Source organism: Ictidomys tridecemlineatus, chromosome 2, assembly GCF_052094955.1.
Source record: "Ictidomys tridecemlineatus isolate mIctTri1 chromosome 2, mIctTri1.hap1, whole genome shotgun sequence".
Taxonomy (NCBI): domain Eukaryota; kingdom Metazoa; phylum Chordata; class Mammalia; order Rodentia; family Sciuridae; genus Ictidomys; species Ictidomys tridecemlineatus.
Genome location: NC_135478.1, coordinates 150,540,356 through 150,556,882, shown reverse-complemented (window position 1 = coordinate 150,556,882; position 16,527 = coordinate 150,540,356).

Here is a 16,527-nt window from a genome sequence, read left to right as displayed (position 1 = left end):
AGTGTTAAAAACTATAGACTAGACAACAGACAGTGATAAACAGTGTTCTAGTTGTCTACTAGTTTATAAAAAAAAACATCCAAAACTTAGTTTCTTAAAACAACCACCACTGTCTACTCATATGTTTGTGGGGGAGGAATTTGGGGATGGCTCCACAGTATGATTCTTCTTTTCCACACGGTAGGAACTGGATGGTATTCATAAATTGGCTGCTCTTGTGGGTGTGTGCTGACGCTGGGTGGCTGCAAGCCTGGGATAGTTGGCTGCAGTGCCTACCCGTGGTCTCTCTAGCATGACATCGTCGGGGAAGTCAGTCTTCTCATATGACAACTCAGGGGTCCCACTAGGAGCCCAGGCAGAAGTTGCAAAGATCCTAGCTCCAGAAATCCCAAGATGTCACTTCTACTGAAGTCTATTGGTGAAGTATGGCCCTAAGGCCAGCCCACATTCAAAGGGAAGGAAATTAGGCTCTTCCTTTCACAATAAACAAGGACTTGGGTGATCTGGAAGGCTGGATGAAAAGGTAACAGTGAAGCTGAGAGCTGAGTGACGTAAGGATTGGGCCCGATGGCCTCTCCTACCTTCACCTTCACTAGTCCACATGACAAGCCAATTTCACCTGGATTACTGTACTGATCCCTAAGTGCTCTCTCTGGTTTTACTCTTGTTCCACTATCATCAGCGTTGCACAAAGGGGCCAGAACCATCCTTTAAAAATGTCAATGTAAATCAGATCATGTCAATGTAAATCAGAGCATCTCCTTTCTAACAGTATAAAATTTAACCACTGTGCTTGATATTCTCTCACGCCTGATCTCAATTTTTATTTGCAGCTTTATTTCCCATTACTTCCTTGTATGAACCCTTGTCTTTAGCCAGATTACTATACTTGCTCAAAAGTGGTACTTTTTCTTTCCTGTGCCTTGACCCACAACATTCGCCCCATCCATCTCAAACCTTCCTTATGATTCAAAGTTAAACTTAAGTCTCATATCCTTGGTGACATCGCTGGTGACTGCCTCAGAAGCACAATATTTTCTCTCTCTCAGTGGTCTTAAATATGTTTTCTTCACCAGCCATTTGGACTTGTACTGACTTAATTATGTTTTATGCTGTCTGCACCACTTTGTGCATGTACATGTAGGGTGTTCAGTCCTGCCTACAAATCATAACTAGTAGGTCCAATCAGTCACGTCACCTTAAGGCTCTTGAGTTCCTGCCCTATCTCTTATTGTGTGTTCTTAGACAATGTCTAGAATTTCTGAGTTTCTGTTTCCTTTTCGGTAAAATGAGGGTAATAACATCTACCTCATAATGCTATTGTTGGAACTGGATGTGTTCAAGTACAATGCTTAATACACAGTGAGCCTCAATCATTTGTTCTTGTTCCTTTGTGTATTGCCCACAATGCCACTCCTAGTGGAGTTGATGGGTTTGCAAGGAGGCAGAGAAATATCTACTGTGTCACATGTAGTTCATAAAGAACTGCTTTAAAAAAATGTTTATTTGCGGTGCTCTTTTTCATTTAATTGACAACACTATTTGGACAGTACTGTTTTCCCTGAATATTCTACTCCTGTGGAAGCACCAAGTCTTTCCCATAGTGGGGATGTCAGTAACACACTTGGATGGGAAAGATCACATTCCCAGTCAGATTTCTAGAAGGTAAATGATTTAAGGAATGTCATTACTAGAAATAAGATTATCTGAGCTGTGTGACCTTTTGCTGGGATTGACTCAGGCCCACATATTCTAATACTTAGCCTGTAAAAATCTCTTATCTGTAGCCTTAGTTCTGGTAATGTCCCCCAAATACTCAGCAGGCTCCTTCTTGGGCTAATGCCCCCTTTATGTTAATACTTTAGTCTTATTTCTTCTTCCAAATTTACCAACTCTGTCCTCTCAGAGGTCGCTCTGTGGCTAGAAGTCCTGCCCTGTCATTGACATGGTGGTGGTCAGCACCGTGAGGGAGATCAATATAGAGAAAACCCTGTGCAGTTGTCATCAAGCTTCAGAGTCAGGAGTCAGGCCCTGCACAGGAGGCTCCATGGTCATGTTCAGAGGAAACCGAGGCACCAGCCATGGCTCCCCTTTTGACCCCAGCATCCATCATAAAGGACAGAGCACGACCATAGGAGTGGTGGAAAGTGGTGGAACAATATTGTTTTGTTTTATTTTCCTTTTATACACAGGGGCAAAGTGGAGAGTCTCTAATTTGGCACCAAGTAGTAGAGTCAGGTGCATATCGTCAAGATCTTAACAGCTCACAGTTTAGCCCATAGAGGAACCAGGTAGGGAGGAGCAGCAGGTGGGTGGGTGGAGTGAAGAAGGACCATGCAAGCCCCCCCCCCCCGGCTTGAAACACTGGGAGCTCTTACCACCTGGCCAAGGAGGTCAGAGAAAGGAGGGGTTGCAAGAAGTCAGAGAGAGAGAGCCACCGAATGCTGCAGTGCCTTCAGTAGAGGTGTGGAAACTCTCACTGTGGTGGCCAGGCCGGCAGTGAGCTGGAGGACTAAAGACCCTGTCCTCTCTCTCCCCCTCCAGTGCAACCCAGCCATAAGCCAGAACATAAGGGGGCTCCTCAATGCCTTCAGGGAAGTCCAGTCTCCTAGGCACAGCAGGGTGGGGAAGGGTGGGACCGGGTCTGGATGGGCAGAGGAGAAACTGTTCTGCATTGAGGTTTCCTCTTTTAGGACCAAGTGGGTCTGATGGATCAGGAGGGCAGGCTTACCAAGAACCAACTTAAATGAGATAATTTAACATTAAGGGGTTCAAAAGAGGAAGTGAGTTTGGAGGGAAAAGGTTAGGGGAGGGAATAACATAGTGTATTCTTTGTGGTTTACTGAGCCCCAGGACTCAAGTCTTAAATGTAAGAAGAAATAATAAAGCTTGTGGAGCCTGGAGGTGCCTACGTATAATCCCAGCTAGTAGGGAAGCTGAAGCAGGAAGATAACAAGTTCAAGGCCAACTTGGGCAACTTAGCAAGACCCTGTCTCAAATAAAATTATATAAAGGATTCAGTATGTAGCTCAATGGTAGAGCACATGCCTAGCATGTGCATGGCCCTGGGTTCTATCCCCAGTACTGCCAAAAAAAAAAAAAAGAAAGAAAAAAAGCCAGAGTGACTTTACAAAAGAGAACTATCCCACCCCATTTTCCTTCTCTTCATTGGATCCCTGTCCCTCATTGAGTCTCAAAGGGATTCTTGGAGCTCTGGAAGCTGAGGGGCTTTGGTGTGGGGTGAGAGAAGCGGGAAATGAGCTCTCTACTTCACTGTGGCTTCTACTTCAAAGGGTGAAATGTTTTCAGTGAAGGTGGCACTTACCTTGCTAAATAAGGACTTGTAACTATAACTGTTGGTTCTAAAACAAAACAAAACAAAACAAAACCAAAAAACAACAACAAAAAACAAAAAACACCGGAGGCTTAGATGTTCACAAGAATGGCTGAAAGAGGCAGTGAATTCCTGAGCTTATTTTGGACACTTTCAGGATTCCCATTAAAACAGAGATTTGGATGTCAGTAGGAGATGCCACATTACCTAAGAGATTCAAAGTAAATATAACTGTGGTCTCCATTTGTACCCACAGGCTACTGAGGTCATGCAGTTATACAGGGGAGATTGAAATAATTTTTGGATATGGGTTTATGTATAGTTCTTTTGTACTGTAGCTATCAGGATAATCTCTCTGAATTTTAAAGTATAGCCTCCTCATCTTTGTCCTTTTTCTATTCTATAAATTGAATCCTCCTGGATAGGGGCCTGATCATTTTTTGTGTTTGCGGGCCATGAACCCCCTTGGAGGTCTGGTGAAACTCTTTAAAAAATGTTTTCAAATGCATAACAAAAAAACATAGGGTCATAAAGAAAAACAGTAACATACAGTGGTCAAAATATTTCAATATGTTCTCCAAAGACATAGACTTCTTTTTTCATGCATTAAATAATACCTAGTCAAGAAGTCTGATAATTGTTATATTTTCAAAGCTGGGGAAAGTAGCGTGCTATTGCATGGCTTCTATAATAACTTAAACATGACGCAAAATGTACTGTGATTGCAATTGATGTTACAGTCACAGGTACTGTTAAGCCTGCTGTGGTTATTGCTCACTTTCAAAATTGATGGGAATGCTAACTTTCAGTTAAAAAATTAGTGACAATAAATGTATTGTTTTCATTTGCATTTATAGATATACTGAATTCCATTCATGAACTTTATGTAGGTGTTCCAATATAGTTTCAGAGTCTGATTCCATATAAAAAATAAAGGGCCAGAGAGCAAGGGGCGAAGCTATTTCTATTTGAAGAAATAAGAACATTCAAGGAGATTCCAAAAGTCCTAGGGAGCAGACTCTGCTCCAAGCTTTCCCTGAGGCCATGATTGTGGAGGACCTCCCCCCATCTTCTATAAGACCAGTCTGTTACCCTCTGAGCATCCACTTTGGCGACATACATTCTTGTCCCCTTGCATTCCCTTCCTGAACGAACCACCCCACTAGAAGAGAGGACTTGTCCATCTTATTGGATAATCATGGCATGAAGGGAGAGTCCCAGCCTCCATCCAGAGTTTCACCCAGCTGAAGGTATGTGACCAGCCACTTTACATCTGTGACGTAGGTCAACTAATTCAAAACAGAGTTGCCTGGGCCGAAAAGAAGTTGAGAGGAGAAACCAATGTCAATAGTTGTAGATAATATCTGGAAATTAAGCATAAGTCCCTGTCCCCAAATTTAGTTTTAATTTTATTTTTGATTGACATATAATTTTTGTACATATTTTAAAGTGCAGTGTGACATTTTGATACATGTGTATATTGTAGGTGTTCTTTAACCCGGGAAGCAGGGATGGGGTTTGGGCAGAGTAGAAATCCTAAAGAGCTGATGGTCAGTAGCAGTGCGTGTCTAGTGGATGAGTGGGCGGTAAATACTCCACAGTTTGCTCACCTTCAAGTGGAAACCGCTGATGGGGGTCTTTGTCTCCCAGCAATTCCTAGAGGAGCTGAACCTCAGTTGTTCACAGCAACCTCCTTAGCCCATCCTATGTTAGCATCTTTCCCTACTGTGTCTACTCCTGCTTCCTCACTCTGTTCCTCGCTCACCTCCCAAATAAACTCCAAACCCTACTCTCTAAGCCTGCTCTGGGGGACAACGCACCTAATATACCATGAAAACATTCACCAAAAAAGCTACTACCATCACATCAATATTCAAAGTAGAATTTAAAGCAAAGAAGCATTACTAGAAAATAAGAGGAGTATTTCTTATATGTAAAACAGTCAAGCCCCCAAGGAATATGATAATTTAAAATAAAAATGCTTCTAATACCAGAGCTTCAAAATATATAAAGCAAAAATTAACAGAATTAAAAAAACGGAAATAGACAATCTATCACTAAAATGCAATTTTATGAGATTCTTCTCTCAATAACTAATAGAACAGGTAGGGAAAAATAAGTATATAAATAAGTATGAGGATCTGAACAACTGAACATGCATATGGGCCATTTATTAAAACCGATATTTTGCTGGGCCATAAAGCAAATTTCAAAAACTATTAGCAGCTTGAAATCAAGCACAGTATGTTCTATGGCTACCATGGAATTCAACTTAATAAAACAAAAGTGGAAAATTACTGTTTAGAAATTCTGCAGCAATGATGATAATGCACAGGATAAAAAAGAAGTCACTATGGAAATTAGAAAATATTTTCACTTCCATCATAATGAGAATTCAGTATACTAAAATTTAAGATATATAGCTAAAGTTGCATTTAGAAGGAGAGTTTCTAGAGATAAATGAGTATCCTAGAAGAGAAGCTGAAAAGGTCATTATCTAAATATTGTTGTCAAGATATTAGCAAAAGAAAACAAATTAAACAGAGCAGATGAAAAGAAAATTCTTATCTAAGAGAACAAATGAATTAGAAAATGAAAAATAGACAAAATAGAAAATGTAAAAGTTTGGTATTTGAAGAGATTATCAGAATTAATAGACATCTGGAAAACGAGAACTATAGGAAAAGGGGCATGTCAAAAATTATCAATATCAGAAATGGAAAGGGGTTTATCACCACAGATACAAAGATATTAAAAATAAAAAGAGGGAGCCAGTCATGGTGCTACATGGCTATAACCCAACTGCTTGGGAGGCTGAGGCAGGAGGATTGCAAGTTGTAGGACCGCCTGGGCAACTTAGTGAGGCCCTATCACAAAATGAAAGAGAAAAAGGGCAGAAGAAGTAGCTCCGTGGTAGAGGGCTTGTCTAACATGTGTGAAGCCCAGCAACAAAACAATAACAGAATATAAGAAACTATTTTCTTTTTAATTTTTTTTTTTTTGGTTGTAGACGGAGACAATACTTTTAGTTTATTTATTTATTTTTATGTGGGGCTGAGGATCGAATCCACTGCCTCACACATGCTGGGCAAGCCCTCTACCACTGAGACTCAGCCACAGCCCCTGAGGAACAATCTTCTGCCAATAAACCTGGAAATGTAGAAAAAAAATGAGAAAGGCCCTATAAAACCCGACCTCACCAAAATCGATAAAAAGAAATAGAAAATTTGAACAGTTCCATAACTAGTGAAGGAATTGAAACTATACATAAAATTCTTCCCACAATTTCCCCTGCCCAAATGACTTCATCAATAAATTCTTCCTAATATTTCTCAAGATAAAAGAAGAAAAAGGAGGAGTGGGGGTGGGGAGAAGGAGGAGGAGAAGCAGCATTTCCCAAAATATTATTTAATGTCCTTGATATCAACACCTGACAAAGACGTCACATGACAGGAAACTGCATGCCAACCTTGTTCATAAAATTCATATAAAAACTTTAAAAACAGCACTATACACCATGGTTTCTATATCATGGTTAAGTAATATGTATTCCAGGAATACAAGAGCCTTAAATTTTTAAAACTAATCAATGTAATTAGACATATGAACAGAATAAAAACTTAAAATTACAGGATTATGTCAGTTGAGGCAAAATGACTATCTTCTAGGATTCAGAATCTATTTGTTATAAAATCTCTTAGCAAATTAGAAATAGAAGAGAATTTATTAATCTGGGGAAAGGAATACAAAAAAATTATAAAACACAGTTAAGAGAAAATAAAAATGGTTTAAGTAAGTAGATGAAAATACTACCTCTTCAATGTAGGTATCCAGTAGAATCAGTATGTTTATTTTAAAATCTCTTCTTTTCCTTCACTATAGTGAAGTTGTCATAATGATGTGTGGATGTCTTTTTTTGACAATTCTGTTCCTTTGATCTGATTATATTGCCTAGTAGCAACACTATTGCACCTTAATGAGTGTAGCTTTAAGTGATAAAATCCTATATATAACTCTCAGCTTTTTCTTTTTTTAAAAAATTTTTAACTGATTTTTTAAAAAATAAATGACAGTGAAATATATTACAATTCTTATTACACACATACAGCACAATTTTTCACATCTCTGATTGTACATAAAGTATGTTCACACCAATTCGTATCTTCATACATGTACTTTGGATAATGATGTCTATCACATTCCACCATTCTGGCTAACCCCCTGCCCTCTCTTTCCCCTCCAACCCCTCTGCCCTATCTAGAGTTGTCTATTCCTCCCATGCTCCCCCTCCCTACCCCACTATGAGTCAGACTCCTTATATCAGATAAAACATTCAGCATTTAGTTTTTTGGGACTGGCTAACTTCACTTAGCATTATCTTCTCCAATGCTATCCATTTACCTGCAAATGCCATGGTTTTATTCTCTTTTATTGCTTAGTAATATACCAATGTGTATATATGCTACATTGTTTTTTTATCCATTTATCTACTGAATGGCCTCTAGGTTGGTTCCACAGTTTAGCTATTGTGAATTGTGCTGCTATAAACATTGATGTGGCTGTTTCCCTGTCGTATGCTGTTTTAAGTCCTTTGGGTATAGACCGAGGAGAGGGATAGCTGGGTCAAATGGAGGTTCCATTCCCAGTAACTCTCAGCTTTTTCTACTTGAAATTTTCCTTGGGTATTGTGTCCATTATATTTTCACACAAATATTAGAAATAAAGTAGTCAATTTCTTAGAAAAGATTGATACTTTGAACATCTGAACATATTAGTTTCCTCTGTATGATTAGAACTTTTAGATTTTTAAAAATAGAACTTTTAGATTTTTAGTTATAGATGGACACAATACCCTTAGTGGTACTGAGGATTGAACCCAGTGCCTCACACAGGCACACCTTCCAATCCAAGGTAAATTGATGGAATTTTCAAGTATGGTGCTTCCATTCCCCTTGCCGGAATACAGTTTAGCCACAAAACCAGGGAAAAGAAGGAGGAGGCTGCTGGGTGTATCTGCACAAAGTTCATTCATTCATTAAAAGGAAAACCCAAAAGCAAAACAAAACAACAACAACAAACCCATAAAAATGTACATCTTTCTTGGAAAAGGTCTGGATGCCCATCTCACATCTAAGGCAAACAGTGCAGGCTGTCATCGATCAACTTTGCAGGTTGCAAGATCACTTTGTGAGTCTTCAAGTCAAAGCCATCATGCAGAGCAGAACACCAAAAGAACGTGGATCTTGAGGTCATCATGAACTGCTGAATTAACCTTTAGTAGAGATGCCTAACTTGGGGTTTCTTCATATATTTCATAACTTTATTTTATTTATTTATATTTTTATGTGGTGCTGAGGATCAAACTCAGTGCCTCACATGGGTTTGGCAAGCGTTCTATCACGGAGCCACAAGCCCAGCCACTGTTTGGGCCTCTTGTTTTGTGAGATTATAAATTTTCTTCATGGTCTTACATGGTGGAACCTCAGCTCAGTATCACTTTCCACCAAAGCAACCTGATTGCTGCACATTCTTACTGTAAAGATAGCTCTGAGAAGAAGGCTTGGAGAAGGTCCACGGTGCCTGTCTTGCTGCAAGGCTGAGAGAGCTCTCCAGCTCTACTGCCCTTTCCTACTCGGAGCTACCAGCTACATTCCAACAGCCTGTATCTCTGATCACCTAGGTCTCCACATGACCATCTTTCTTACCCTGTCAATTCACCCCTGGAAATTGCTGGGTGAGGAGAAACAGCTCAAAAGTGCTTATGTTTCTTACCCCAAAAACTCAAGAGAACCCATCTGGTAGAAAACCTTAACTTAGCAGTCTTTCTCCCGGGACCCTGCTGTTGGTCAGAACTCTTAGTTTCAGGGCTCAGAATCTATTCTAGTTACTTAGAATAGAAAAGGATACATTAAAGGATAGACTCCTTAGGAGTAAGTGATAGACAAGCAAGGCCTATGTCAAGTTTCCAGAAACACCTCCCAAAACCTCACCATAGAACCAGGCCACCCTGAGCACAGCTGCCTTTGCCTTAGTTAGGCAACTGCAGAATCTGGAATCTTCTGCCAGGACCATCTGCTCCAGAGCATTCTTGCCTCTGCCTCAGTTTGGACTAATAAGAGGATTGACCACAGCCTGTTTCTCTCCTCACATAATTTAGTCTTTTCATAATTCAGAGTTATAGAATTTTTTAATGTATAGAAATATACGTGGAGAAAATGGGGCATCTTACTAGTATTTCAACCTAACTTTGAATCAAAGTCTCAAGCAATGGGGTCTGATCTGAGTCACACCTGAACCCTAATGGCAAGTGAGTCTTGGAAACCAGTGGTCACTTCCCAGTCTCTGGGGTCCTGGGAGGCAATGGATCTCAAGGAACATACAATTCACAACTTCCACAACAGTACTGAAAATGGAAATGACTCATCCTCACCTTGAATCTGAACTTCCCTTCAAACCCAACCCTCCTTCACCTAGGGACAGTCAGTGCTGTCACCTGAGGCACAGGCTGCACCAGATTGCATTCAGCCATCTACACAATGGGAAGCAAATATCTTCCCGGAAAGTCTGTCTGCCCGGTACCAGAATGCATTTATTATTCCCACAGTCACTTTTAAGGCTCTGTTCTCCGCAAAATAAGCATTCCGCCATTGTATGGGTTGGTGTGACTAGAAGCTAATAATAATGATGACGATAATGAAAAACAAACTGTAACTGGTCAGAAGACACAAAGCCAGTCTCGGCTCAGAACTATGGGTGCTATTTCAGAATTGCCAGTTTGTGCCTGCACATGCAAAGCAGGGGAGAGAATTGCAGCTATTACCAGAATACTTTCAAATTTGAAAAAAAAAAAAATCCTGCAATTATCTTGATGTTTCAGAAAAATTGGGGGGTAATTTTGGTCCAAATAGTCTTCATAATTCCCCCAATTCTCTTATACATGAACTTCTAGGCACTGCTAAAAATACATAGAAGAGAAGTAGTGTTGTTTGAAAAAAAAAACAAAAAACAAAACACTGCTTTGATTTCACAGGGAGTTGGGAAATAAAGACAGGATCAAGAAATTTCTCTTCTCTCAAATCTAACAAAATGTACAGAAATAAGAAAGAATAGTCAAAGGGTAGAGGGAAAGTCAGAATCTTCCAAACTAAAGAACATATCCATGAATACAACAGACCCAAGTTACTTCTTATCTTTGAGAAAAAGAGTAAAAAGGAGCCCAGAGAGAAGAATCAAAGAAAATCTATAAGAAAGAGAAAGATGAGTTAGGTTCAATGCATATTTTCCTTCACAAAAATCAATAAATAGTCTGAAGATAAAATAACAAACATATAGAAAAAAGTAAAGAAATCAAGAATTAGAAGTTTATGTAGCAGAAAATTCAGCTAACATTGGCTTAAAACATTGAACATTTATTCTTTACTTAATTAGACACCCAGGAGTAGGCAGTTCCAAGATTGGCTTGGCAATTCACTAATTCCATCTAACATCTAGGCCACTTGATCTTGTATTCTGCCAGTGTTGGCATATTTGCAGTATTGCTCCTCATGATTGCAAGATGGCTGCCACAGCTCTACACTTTACCTCTGCATCAAACAGTATCCAAAGCAGAAAGAGAGGAGAATCGTAGTAAAGGACATGTCTCTTGCCTTTTGCAAGAGAAAATGCTTTTCCTGCAAAGCCCCCAGATGACTTATCCTAATATTTCATTGGCCAGAAATGAGTCAGTCACTGGCAAAGGTAAGGGGGTTATTATAGTCCAAACTCTTGACAGGAAATAGTGATGTCAGAACTAAATAAATGTCTATCAGCACAAAGGAGTGGCAGCTAGATAGGCAGCCAAAATAACAATCATTGTTCAGTTCAAATTATTCACATTTGTTGAGAGAAACACTCGAAGGACAAAAGCAGATTACTTTCCTGATTGGCAAAATAAGAAAAAAAAAAAAACTATCACTGATCATAAAGCAAAGGACAGAAACAAAGGGAACAGCAGGGTCCTATTAACATAAACAAAAAACATACAATATTAAAAGGATGTATGAGAGATGTATCCAGCAAATCAAAGACAGACAAGAGAGATGGGGTGTTGAGCAAGCCTTAACTACATATTAACCCCTATCGCTAACGCTGGGTGGTGCTTGTACCTGTGCAGCCAGAATGACCAGTGGAATAGAACGGAAAAATCCAGGGGTCAGAGCAGATATTGTGGATATGATGCAAAGGTGGTCTCCCAAAGCTATGGGGGGATGATGGCTGTTGCAGTAAGTGGCACTCAGAGAGCTGAAGGACAACCCTAAGAAAATGAAGTTGAACCCTAATTTATTCACTATACCAGAATAAATTCCAGGTTTTGGTGTAAAAAAAAAAATGACAAAGAAGGAAAGGGAGAAAAGAAAGAAGGGGGGGATGGAGAGAGAGAGAGAGAGAAAAACACACATTTGAAAAAAAAAAAGGATAAAACTCATATTTTTGCCATAGACCAGAGGGTTAGTAAACTTTTTCCACAAAGGACCAAATAGCAAATATTTTAGTTTTGTGGGCCACTTGGTCCCTGTCAGAACTTCTCTATGCTGCCATTATTGTTCAAAAGTATCCATGGACACTATGTGAATGAATGAATGTGGCTGATTTTTCATGAAACTTTTTTTAAAAAAAAAAGCAGGTGGAAGCTGGACCAGGCCAGCTGAGACCACGCTTTACAAACCTCTGAATGCGGAAGGCATTTTAAATTAAGACTCAAAATTCTGAAGCCCACAAGAAAAGACGGGTACATTCTACTATAAATGTAAAACATCTGTAAGGCCAAAAAAAGAAAAACAAAAACCTTATTTAACATAGTCAAAAGATAAATGAAAAGCCACAAATAAATTTTTGCAACTCACTTCACAAGAGGATAAAATCCCAAATATAGAGAACCCTCTAGAAACTCCTTCACTGTCCCTTTTTCCTTCTCCTTGATCATTCTACTTGGCCTGGCAACACGGACCTCCCCCGCCCCCTCCATCTTAGAAAACCTTTCTCTTGACCCCATGTCACCCCTGCTTCTGCTCTATCTACTGCTCCCTTGTCTCACATCTCTCTGCTCATGTCCTTCCTTTCCCTCTCTCCCTCCCTTTCTGTCTCCTCCTTTCTCCCCCTCCCCCTCCTAAAACTCAGTTATAAACTCAGTGTGCATAAAGAAGTTTAATCTGATCAACACATTTACTAGGAATCGACTGAGTGATAGAAATGTATTAGGGATGCAGAAGTAAATAAAAATGCCTTGTTCTATCTCTTGTGAATTAACAGATTAAAATGTAAAGATATTTGACTAATAGCACAATAATTAGATAATACATATACAATTCCACAGTAGTTATGTGCAAACAAGAGGAGTTCAGGGTCCTAAAAGAACTTATAATAAGGGACCTAAACTAGCCTGAAGGACCAGAAAAATCTTCCATGAAGAAGTGACTTTTCAAAAGGAAACTAGAAGGATGTGTAGGTGGTGGCCAGGTAAAGAGTTTTGACAGAGATTCCCTTGGAAGACATAGCACAATGAAGGTGAAAGAGGGAAAGATGATTGACAGATTCCTATCTATCCAACCCAGAAAATCTCTGTCAAGATCTAGATCATCTAAATTGAGACTCTTGACAGAGATTTTCTGGGTTGGATAGATAGATGGCCCTGGATCTCAGACTTCAGGCTGGAGGTGGAGACTTCAGGCTCACAGCTATGGAGTAAATGAGCTTGATTTGTCAGTGTGTGTGTGTGTGTGTGTGTGTGTGTGTGTGTGTGTGTGTAGTGGAAAGGTCAAGGTCAGGGTACAGAAGGATGAGTGAGCAAAAAAGACTGTGGTGAGCTCAGAGAGAAAAGAGAGGAATCAAATAACAGAGAAGGTCATGGCCAAGAGAAGTCAAATAACTGGTGAAGTCCAGATGGCTTGCCAGCAGGTTTACTAAAAGCAAGTTAAGAGCTTCATTCAGCCGGATCCCTTATTGTAGTGGTCCCATGACCATGCCTGAGGTGAAGAGGAAGAGGTAATGGTAGAAATCTACTTTTTAAAATCTTTGCTATGAGACTTTCTCTCCTGATCAAGATGAAGAAAGAGAAATTGGATTTCTCTTCCAATTTCTTTTCCAAAAAAGAAAAAAAAAAAAGACTAGACCAAAATATATAAAACAATCCTCAGTTAGCACTGGATATCAGTCAATAAAGAACAATGTTCTCTTCAAGACAGAACACAAATGAAAACAAAAAACCACCCTACAATGTCCTCAGCTTGTTGAGGAAGGTCCCCAGGCTGCCATGGAGGAGGAACTGAATCAGCCCCTGAGAGGAGGTAGAACTGCAAGTGTTGGGAGCAGGACAGTGAGAGTACCAAGACACTGGAGAGTGTCCCTCTAGAAATTAGTTGATTAGTTGATCATGTACACGAAGAAATCCCTCAAGGTCAGGGAAAAAAACAAAAAAAACAAAACACGTAAGAGGATGAGAATAAAAAGCGTCCAGTGCTCACAAAGAGCTGGATATAGCGCTTGTCTCAAGAGCCAAGGAGGAAAACTCACTTCTGGGGAGGTGTCAGTTATTAGTTAAGGCAAGGAAGGTTTTGCTTCAAACGTGGGAATCAAATTAAACCTAGACAAAAGCTAATCCTGGAACCATCAAATAAATTGGAAGAACAAAACCCCAAAGAGCCAAGTTTTTAGCTGTGTTCCAGAATAAGGTTCAAGAACATTTATGAGAACACAAAAAATATCCAACAAACAACAAGGTAATATGCACAATGTGTGACATCCTATCAAAAATTATGAGGCATACAAAGAAGAAGAAAAATATGAGCTATAAAATGGAGAAAAATCAATCAGTCCTTGTGATGGTTAATATGGATTGTCAGCTTGATTGAGTTAAGACACTTTTGGGTGGGTTGATGAGGGTGTTTCCAGAGATTTTTGACATGTGGAATGGTAAACTGAGGGGGGTAGATACATCTTAGATGTGGGTGGTGCAGCCCAATGGGCTGGGGGACTGGATGGTAGTAGGGAAGAGGGAAGAGGAAGCCAATGCACTCATAGGTACCATTTTCTCTCTCTTTCTCTCTGCCTCCTCACTACCACAAGTTGAGCAGTTTTCCTCTACTGGGTTCTTCCCCCAGGATGTGCTGTCTCATCTTGTGCCTAGAGCAATGCAGTCAGCTCTCTGGACTGAGACCTCTAGAACCATGAGTTCCAAAAAAACTTTTCCCCCTCTAAGTTGTTCTTGTTGGGCATTTGGTCACAGAGATGCAGAAAATGACTAAAACATTCCAACCAGAAATAACACAAATGACAATAATGCAATAGTTATTAATAACGTATATTCAATAGCTAAAGATTGAACATGTCAACTCATGGAAGATATAAAAAGAGATGCAATCTGAAATTCTAAAGATAAAAGTTGCATGACAAACGTGCAAAATCACTGGATAAGATTGGCAGTGATCAGGCACTGCAGAAGAAGATTAGTAAATTTGAAGACATAGCAAGAGAAACTATCCAAATAAAACTCACAGAGGAAAAAAAGAAAGCAAAACAAAAACAGATCACCAGTGAACTGTGGGACAATATACACCCACCTTATGATTCATTCTGTTCCTGGGTATTTTCCTAAGAGAAATGACAATTTATGTCCATACAGTGACTTACAAATGAATCTCGTTGCAACATTGCTCATAGTAGCCCAAACTGGAAACAACCCAAAAACCATGAGTGGTTGAATTGATTAAAAAACTTTAGATATGTCATGTAATGGAAAATTTCTCAACAATAAAAAGGATGAACTATTGATATATGCTTGAGCATGAGTGGATCTAAAAATAATGATGCTGAGTGAAAGAAGGCAAAGGGTGCAAACTGTGGGGGGAATTACTTTTATAAGCATTCTAGAAAATGCAAATTAATCTAAAATGAGAAGAAACAGATCTATAGAGAAAGGGAGCAGGGAGAGACAAGAGGGAGAAAATTTCAAAAAGTACAATAGGAAGTTTGGGGGGGGTGATATATACGTTAATTATTTTGAATCTCATGGTGGCTTCATGGATATGTATATATATTATACACACACATACATATGTATCCAACTAAATATTTTAAACATTTTAGCTTGGTATATCTTAGTATCTCATCAAAGCTGTTAAAAATAATCACATAAATAAATAAACGATTTTGAAACAAAGAAGAGAAATGACTTAGCAGCTAGAAGGAGATGAAGAGTTGAGTGACACTTGGTTTTGTTTGGGGGGACTTAGTTTTGGTTTGTTTCTTCAACAAACTCAAGCAAATTTTAAAACTGAGGGAGGTTATAGAAAATTACAGGAAAAATAAGAGGTAATGGATGGAACAAAGTCCTGAGAGAGACAGCATATTCAGAGCCCAAGGCCAGGCAACACAGCTTGGATGAGAGAAAAAAAAGGGAAAAAGATGTCATGGTGCATATAGGGCACATACATGGGTCCCTGGTTTTATTCTCCAAATGCTCAACCCTGAGAATAAATTTTTATTCTTGGGTATCAGTGACATTATTTTAAAGTAAGCTAATCAAATTGTCACAGGTCTTCTCATTCAAGAATGGTGCATCTTCTTACAAGTTACGTTTTGCCAGATTCAATGACTCCTGCTAAATCTGGGTTTAAAGTGATAGGAATCTGTGATACAAGGTAAAAATAAGATTATTTTATTGAACATGGACTGCGCTTTTCGCCTTATCAAAAAAAAAAGGGAGGGTGGTCAGTCTAAGTAGATATTTTGCTTTTCTATCAAATTCTCTCAAGAACAATTCTAAAAGCCCTGATATTTATGTCCCTGGCATGTCTTTATGTAATAAGGAAAGTGCAATTGCCTAACTGAAAAGGATATTGGTCTTCAAAATTATCATTTGATTTGGGCACACAGACACTCTCTCATAGAAATAGTCTCTCTCTCTCTCTCTCTCTCTCTCACACACACACACACACACACACACACACAGGGGTGGGGGAGAAAGAATTGCTCGCTTCACAGTAATTGATACTTAATTCAATACTGTCAGAACAGCACAAAAACAAAGTATCAATTTAACAGAATCCCTTATCATTTAAGCATTAAGATAGCGTGTTAATCTTTCCTGAAAGATTCAGGCTTCCAGAAGCATTCATTCAGGGAACTGTAAGACCTCAGTCCACTGCATAAAATCCTAA